Genomic DNA, 6,285 nt, shown 5'->3' on the forward strand with positions numbered 1-6,285 from the left:
TCAACTGTGACCATTATTTTTCCTTACTAACTGCTCCCTGGTGTTCAGCTCAGACCTGAACACAATAAGGTAGAATTTGGGGAGGAAGATACAACCCAGTAAGCCAGCACTAGAGGCCAAGATGGAGAAGATCTCCACAGCCACCATGTATTTCCCTTTGGTGCTCAGGTAAGTTGGGACAAAGGACACCCAAACACTGCAGAAGACCAACATGCTAAAAGTGATCAGTTTGGCTTCATTAAAAGAATGAGGCAATTTTCTGGCAAAGAAAGCCATGGTGAAGCTGATGGTGGACAAAAAACCCATGTAGCCCAAGATAATGTAGAACATGGTGTCTGAGCCTTCATTACATTGAACTATGATCCACCCAATTTGGGAGTGCATGTCAAAATCTAGGAAAGGGGGACAAGTTGCCAGCCATACAACACAGATGCCTATTTGAGTAAAAGTACAGAGAATGATGACTGATATTCCCAACCCATTTGCTCATCCTGTTTCCAGATTTTGTGGCCATGAAGGCCAGTACCACGGTGATGGTTTTTGCTAACACACAAGCAACAGCAATGGAGAAGATGATGCCAAAGATGGTTTGCCTCAAAAGACAGGTCACCTTCATAGGGCAGCCAATGAATAAAAAGGAGCACAGAAAACAAAGTAGTAAAGAGGACAGCAAGATGCATGTGATGCTCCAGTTGTTAGCTTTGACAATGGGGGTGTCCCAGTGCAGAGTGAATGTCCCCATTACGACCGCTGTGGTCACAGAAAGGAAAAGAGCCAAGGAAGCCAGAACTGCTCCCAAGGGCTCCTCATAGGATAGGTAGCTCATTTCTTTGGGAATACACTGGTCCTGGTTCTTGTTCGGATACTGATCTTCAGGGCACTTCTCACATTGCTCTGTATCTGAAATAAGAAACAAATTCTCAGTATTTCCTGAATGCTCCAATGCTCTCCTATTTATCCATATTATTAATTCTCTTGGTGAAACCAAAATATGCAATTACAATTATGAAAATGGACATGGACTGCCTTCAAGTCGATCCCGACTTATAGTGACCCTATGAATAGGGTTCTCATGGTAAGGGGTATTCAGAGGGGGTTTACCATTGCCTCCCTCTGAGGCTGTGAGGCAGTGACTGGACCAAGGTCGCCCAGTGAGCTTCATGGCTGTGTGGAGATTCAAACCCTGGTCTCCCAGGTCGTAGTCCAACACCTTAGCCACTACACCACACTGGCTCTCAATTACAATTATACATAGGGACAAAATCAGTTTGGTTTGTGTGTTGTTGCCAATATACCTAATTCACACTTGCTGAAACAATATGCAAGCATAAAGTCAGCTATACTTCAAAATTCACACTTTTATTTTTCAGCGCCTTTATTGATCTAAAATGTTTACAAATATACATAGGAGAAAGTGTGCATAAAATGCATATATTAATGAAAAAACAGACAAAATTACATTACATTGGGTAAAGTTGCTTACAGAAATTTATAAATTAGGAGAGAGACACACTGAAATGCAGATAGATTTTTCTGAGGGCTGATGCAAACATATGAAGAAGTGAACTTAAGACTGGAAAAATGAACAGCTGAAATCAACACATTTGTCCATCTCTAATTATACAATATATATTCTTTTTTCAGTCAGCAATGGTTGCTATGTCAGCACCTACTATGTGTTAGCAAGTGCATGCATATTTTCATCTGTAGAAAAAAAATACTTGGAATTCAGTAGACCTGAATTTAAAACTTTTCCCCTCAAAGGAGATCTGGTTCCTTTTCTTACTCATGTGGGATGAAATCCTCCCTTGAGGGCACTGAACACAGTCGTAGCAACACATTTGCCTTCCCTGTTGGATGAACATGCTCTGTCCTGGGTGGCAACTCTTGACACAAGTAGAGCTGGGCAGCATCTGATGAATAACACAATGAAGGGCATTTAGGATGGAAATCAGCTAGTTGTTCTGCATTCCTCTAATTCTCAGTTGCAACCTTTTGCGTCAGATCATCATAATACCACAATACTGACATGAGGTCAGCATCTTCAGGGCATTTGCCACCTGGGAAGGGCCTAATACTTCCTGACCTCTCAACTAGTGATGCTTCTTGAGGACATTGCCATTCGCCTCTTTCCCACTGCTCTAATGGGTGAATGGCAAAGAGAAGCACTTTCTGGCCACTTGCCCACCCTCTCCTTCTGGGTGGTGGTGAGGTTTGGACCAACCCAGTTTACTCACAACTGTCCCCTAGACTAGCGGTGTAGGACATATGTGCCTCCTAATTATATACAATCCCCAGACAAATTATTTTTTAATTTGTTTATAAAAGCATTTCTATATACCACCATCTCATAAAATATCAAGGTGATGTACAGCTGTATATGTAAACAATGAAACATAAACTGGAACAAATAATAATTAAAATGACCAGTATAATCAAATGTTTTAAACAGCTGTTTAGGCTAGTCATCATAAAAAGGTCTTCAGGAGACATCTGAAAGTCAAAAGCAAGAATGTCTGTCAAATGTCTTCTCCAGAGCATAGGACCAGCAACATCCAATGCCTGAGTTCTTGTTGTGGTCACTCGGGCCTCTGTAACATGGGGAGCAAACAACAGCACTCCTCTGGACGATCTCAAGGATCAAACTGGGATATATGAACTGAGGTGGTCCTTAAGGTATCCTAAACCCAAGTTGTTCAGCTCTTTTGTGATTCTACGCAAAATCAGTTCAGATGTTTGGCAAGAGCAATCTGCCCCTCCCACACCAGAAAGAGAGAAATGGGAATGTTCCCACCCTCTTCTTTGTTCTTCTCTTTCCACCACTGGCTTCGGCCCCACCCACATTCAGGAGGCAACCTTTGCCACATTCATCCCAAATGACTGTGACACACCCCTGCCCTTAAAAAAAAGTAACAGTAAAAGAAGCATCAATTTTAAAATAAGATAGCCATGGTAGTCTGTTGCAGGGGGGAAAATACTTGCATGGCATAAGCTATGATAGACTACAGGTGCAATTCAACTTGATTTGTGCCAGGCTAGGGGGAGTTGAATGAGGCAGATCCCTAGCTGAGCTGGCAGGCTCCAGGAGCCAAGCTCCACCAGGAGAAGCCCCATGTCCCAGCTGAGCTGTGGCGCTGCTAGGACCCTGCCAGCACCCCTGGGCATCTGCCAGGCATGGCCAGCCCAGCAGACAGAGCGCTGGTGGAAGCCAGCAGTAGTCCTGAAAATGGGGCATTTCGGGGATATAACAGGGAGGAGACGTGGGGGGGACATACACAAGATCCAAGTCACCCTCAGAGTGCTCCCCCAGGCAGGGCCGGATTATCCATCAGGCTTAGTAGGCTGAAGCCTAGGGGCCCGGAGCTCTTGGGGGCCCATGGGGCACTAGCCTGACGGCCCCTGGAGCTACATGGGGCCCTCCGCTCTCCTTCCGCGATCTGCGGAAGCATCAGTGGACCGCCATCCCCCCGCTTTACCTACCTTTCCGTTGTTATTTGTGGCGCGCAGATTTGCCATCAATAAAGATGGCGGCCGAGGTTTCCTTAAGGGGTGAAGCCTCTGCCACCATCTTGGCTGATGGCACACATGCGCGCTTTGCTGCCAACAACAAAGATGGTGGCAAAATCTTCAGCTCCTTAGGGAAACCTCGGCCACCATCTTGATTGATGGCAAACCTGCACGCGCCACAAAAAACAACGGAAAGGTAGGTGAAGCGTGAGGATGGGGGGGCCCAAACACCAATCTGACTAGGGGCTCTCCTCAGCTTAATCCGGCCCTGTCCCCAGGTCCCGCTCCACATCAGAATTTCACCAGCATAAAGGCTGGTGGAGTAAAATAATGACAATGGTGGTCTACGGGGAGCACTTACTTATTCATGCGAGCCAGCTCTTCCTGTCTGACTCTCACACATGGCTCCTGACAGAGCCTGTGTTCGGCCAGGGTGGCGGCTCCCAAGCAGCAAGTGGATGCCGCGGAGCTTCCCACTGGCTCCTCCTTGACTGCCCCCCCCTGCTGCCGGCTACCCATAAGTTGGGTTGCGCTGTAGATAGGTAGATACATACAAAAAAAACCCACAAGATGCAGAAAAAGTTATCACACATGCTTCAAATACTTCAAATGCCCAGGATGTGCTGCTAAAACTAATATGAACTATAACAAATATTCCCATTTTTGCACCAATTTTGACTGGTTCCAGAGACATTAGACCATGCGCCATAGCTCATCCTTTTATTAATGATTGTCTTTACTAGGAATACAAAGTATCTTTCTATTTTTGTGATGCCCTTGAGAGATAGATCGGACTTGCGAATCAGACTGGGACATCACTACTTCCCATTTCCCTATCTTCAACCATACACCTGCGGCTCCTGTCACACAAAGAAAACCTTGGGTTGGCTAGACTCAGTCAACCCACATTTATAGATTAGCTAAACATGTTGCATTCACAGTGATACATTTACTACGCACAGATGCATACCAGGCAGGCACATTATCATATTAAAATATTCTAGGTTTTTATTAAAAAAAAAAGCAGTTATTTGTATTTGATGTAGGTCTATTGGATGCAGCAAAAAATACTTCACTCTGATGATAGCAAACTGTGTTTAATCACAACTGTTGCAGAACTTGCAATGTATATTACCTGGGCATATGATTTATCAGAGCCTTTCATGCAGTTCAGTATTTTGGAGAATCTAGCAGTGTATTTCTTTGATAATTGAGAAAATTAACAATTAAATTTAGGAATGCCTCGTGAATTCATCTTCTTCAAAGGAAAGATTTAGTATAGATATACTAAATAGAAAAAAGATTTAGTATAGATATACTCCTTTGAGAGTCTGACTCACTTCTTTTTGAGAGGCACCAATCACCTTGCTTGCATCCTGGACAGACTTGTTGATTCAGGTGATTATGGTTTAATACAGTTTCTCAACTGCATCAATAGTTTCAAGATGTGATAATAGCAATTGTATTTTATAATGCTCCTGTGTTACTGTCTAATTTCATTTCTTTATTTTTCTGTCTTTTTTTATTAAGTTATGTTAAGTAAAGAAAATGTATTTACCAAACTTTTTTTATTAAGTTATGTTAAGTAAAGAAAATGTATTTACCAAACTTGATATGCCTAAGACTCATCCCTGAACCTTAAATTTTCTGTGTGCTAATATGGAGGGGTGCTAACTCCCTAATGTGGTATCTGTTGTAGAGGGAGCTAGAGTGTAGCTTAGCTGCCAGACCCAGTGTCTGCTAAATAAAAATCACACTGAGAGTTGCACTAGACACAGAGCAAATTTGCCAAAAAAACAAGTCCTAATACCAATATCCACATCATACTGATAAAAGGACACACTCATAGTTATCATCAACATCCTTCCTACTTGATTAAACTTGGGATTCCACACAATGGCATCACCGTTAACAATGAACCTTTTCCCTGGAGGAGCCTGGGGATCCAGCCTTCCAACATGTCTTCTCTGGAATGATTCATTCGGGAACATGACCAAGTTGATGAGATCGTATCCACCTGCTAGGTCCCCATTATCATCAAAAAATATTTCTTCACCAGCACTATTGTTAAAATAGATGTTTCTCAGAAACAAGTGAAGCTACAATGAAGGAGAAAGATTTTATGAACTCAAACGCTGAGAAAGCAACTAAATTTATATTCCTCTGAGAAAGCAACAGCACCTATTTGCCACTGTATCATTACCACACACATAAAAATGGATCAACATTATTTTGTACTTCCCAAACATGCCAAATATTGAAAACTCTTTTATTCTTTTTCACATCCAATTTTCAAATAAGCACAGATTATTTATTTATTTATTTATAATCTTTCTATCCCACCCTTCTACCCTATAATAGGGCACTCAGGAAGGCTTACAATAAAATCGCACACATACATAATAAAAGTGTACACAACAAAGTATAAATACTCCAAACAGGTGCACTTTCAACAGTCGCTGAAGCATTTTCTTCTCCAGGGTAACCAGAAGGTCCTGCTGGCTGGGAACAATACACCAATATTTTCCTCTTGAATATCTTCCTTAGTAAACCCAGTTTCCTGGAATGAAAATCTGCTCCTCAATATTTAATGTTAATAAGCTGGGCTGTTTTAGCATATGTAGGTCACAGCTGCATCCATGCTTTCCAAAGAACTTGAAATCTTTGTTTGCGCGTGCACACATTTCACTGAGCTCCTAAATCCATTAACATTCAATAAGACCCACTTAATATTGCTTCCCATTGCGATGATTCAAAGGATTGAACAAAGGGAGGAGA

At 42.5% G+C, this 6,285-nt stretch overlaps 1 pseudogene; it reads right to left on the reverse strand.

Moving 5' to 3' along the window:
• On the reverse strand, positions 1-1,865 carry LOC133367481 (vomeronasal type-2 receptor 26-like; annotated as a pseudogene).
• Between the last annotated feature and the right edge of the window lie 4,420 nt (positions 1,866-6,285).

The sequence above is a fragment of the Rhineura floridana genome, chromosome 11 (genome assembly GCF_030035675.1).
Source record: "Rhineura floridana isolate rRhiFlo1 chromosome 11, rRhiFlo1.hap2, whole genome shotgun sequence".
NCBI lineage: Eukaryota > Metazoa > Chordata > Lepidosauria > Squamata > Rhineuridae > Rhineura > Rhineura floridana.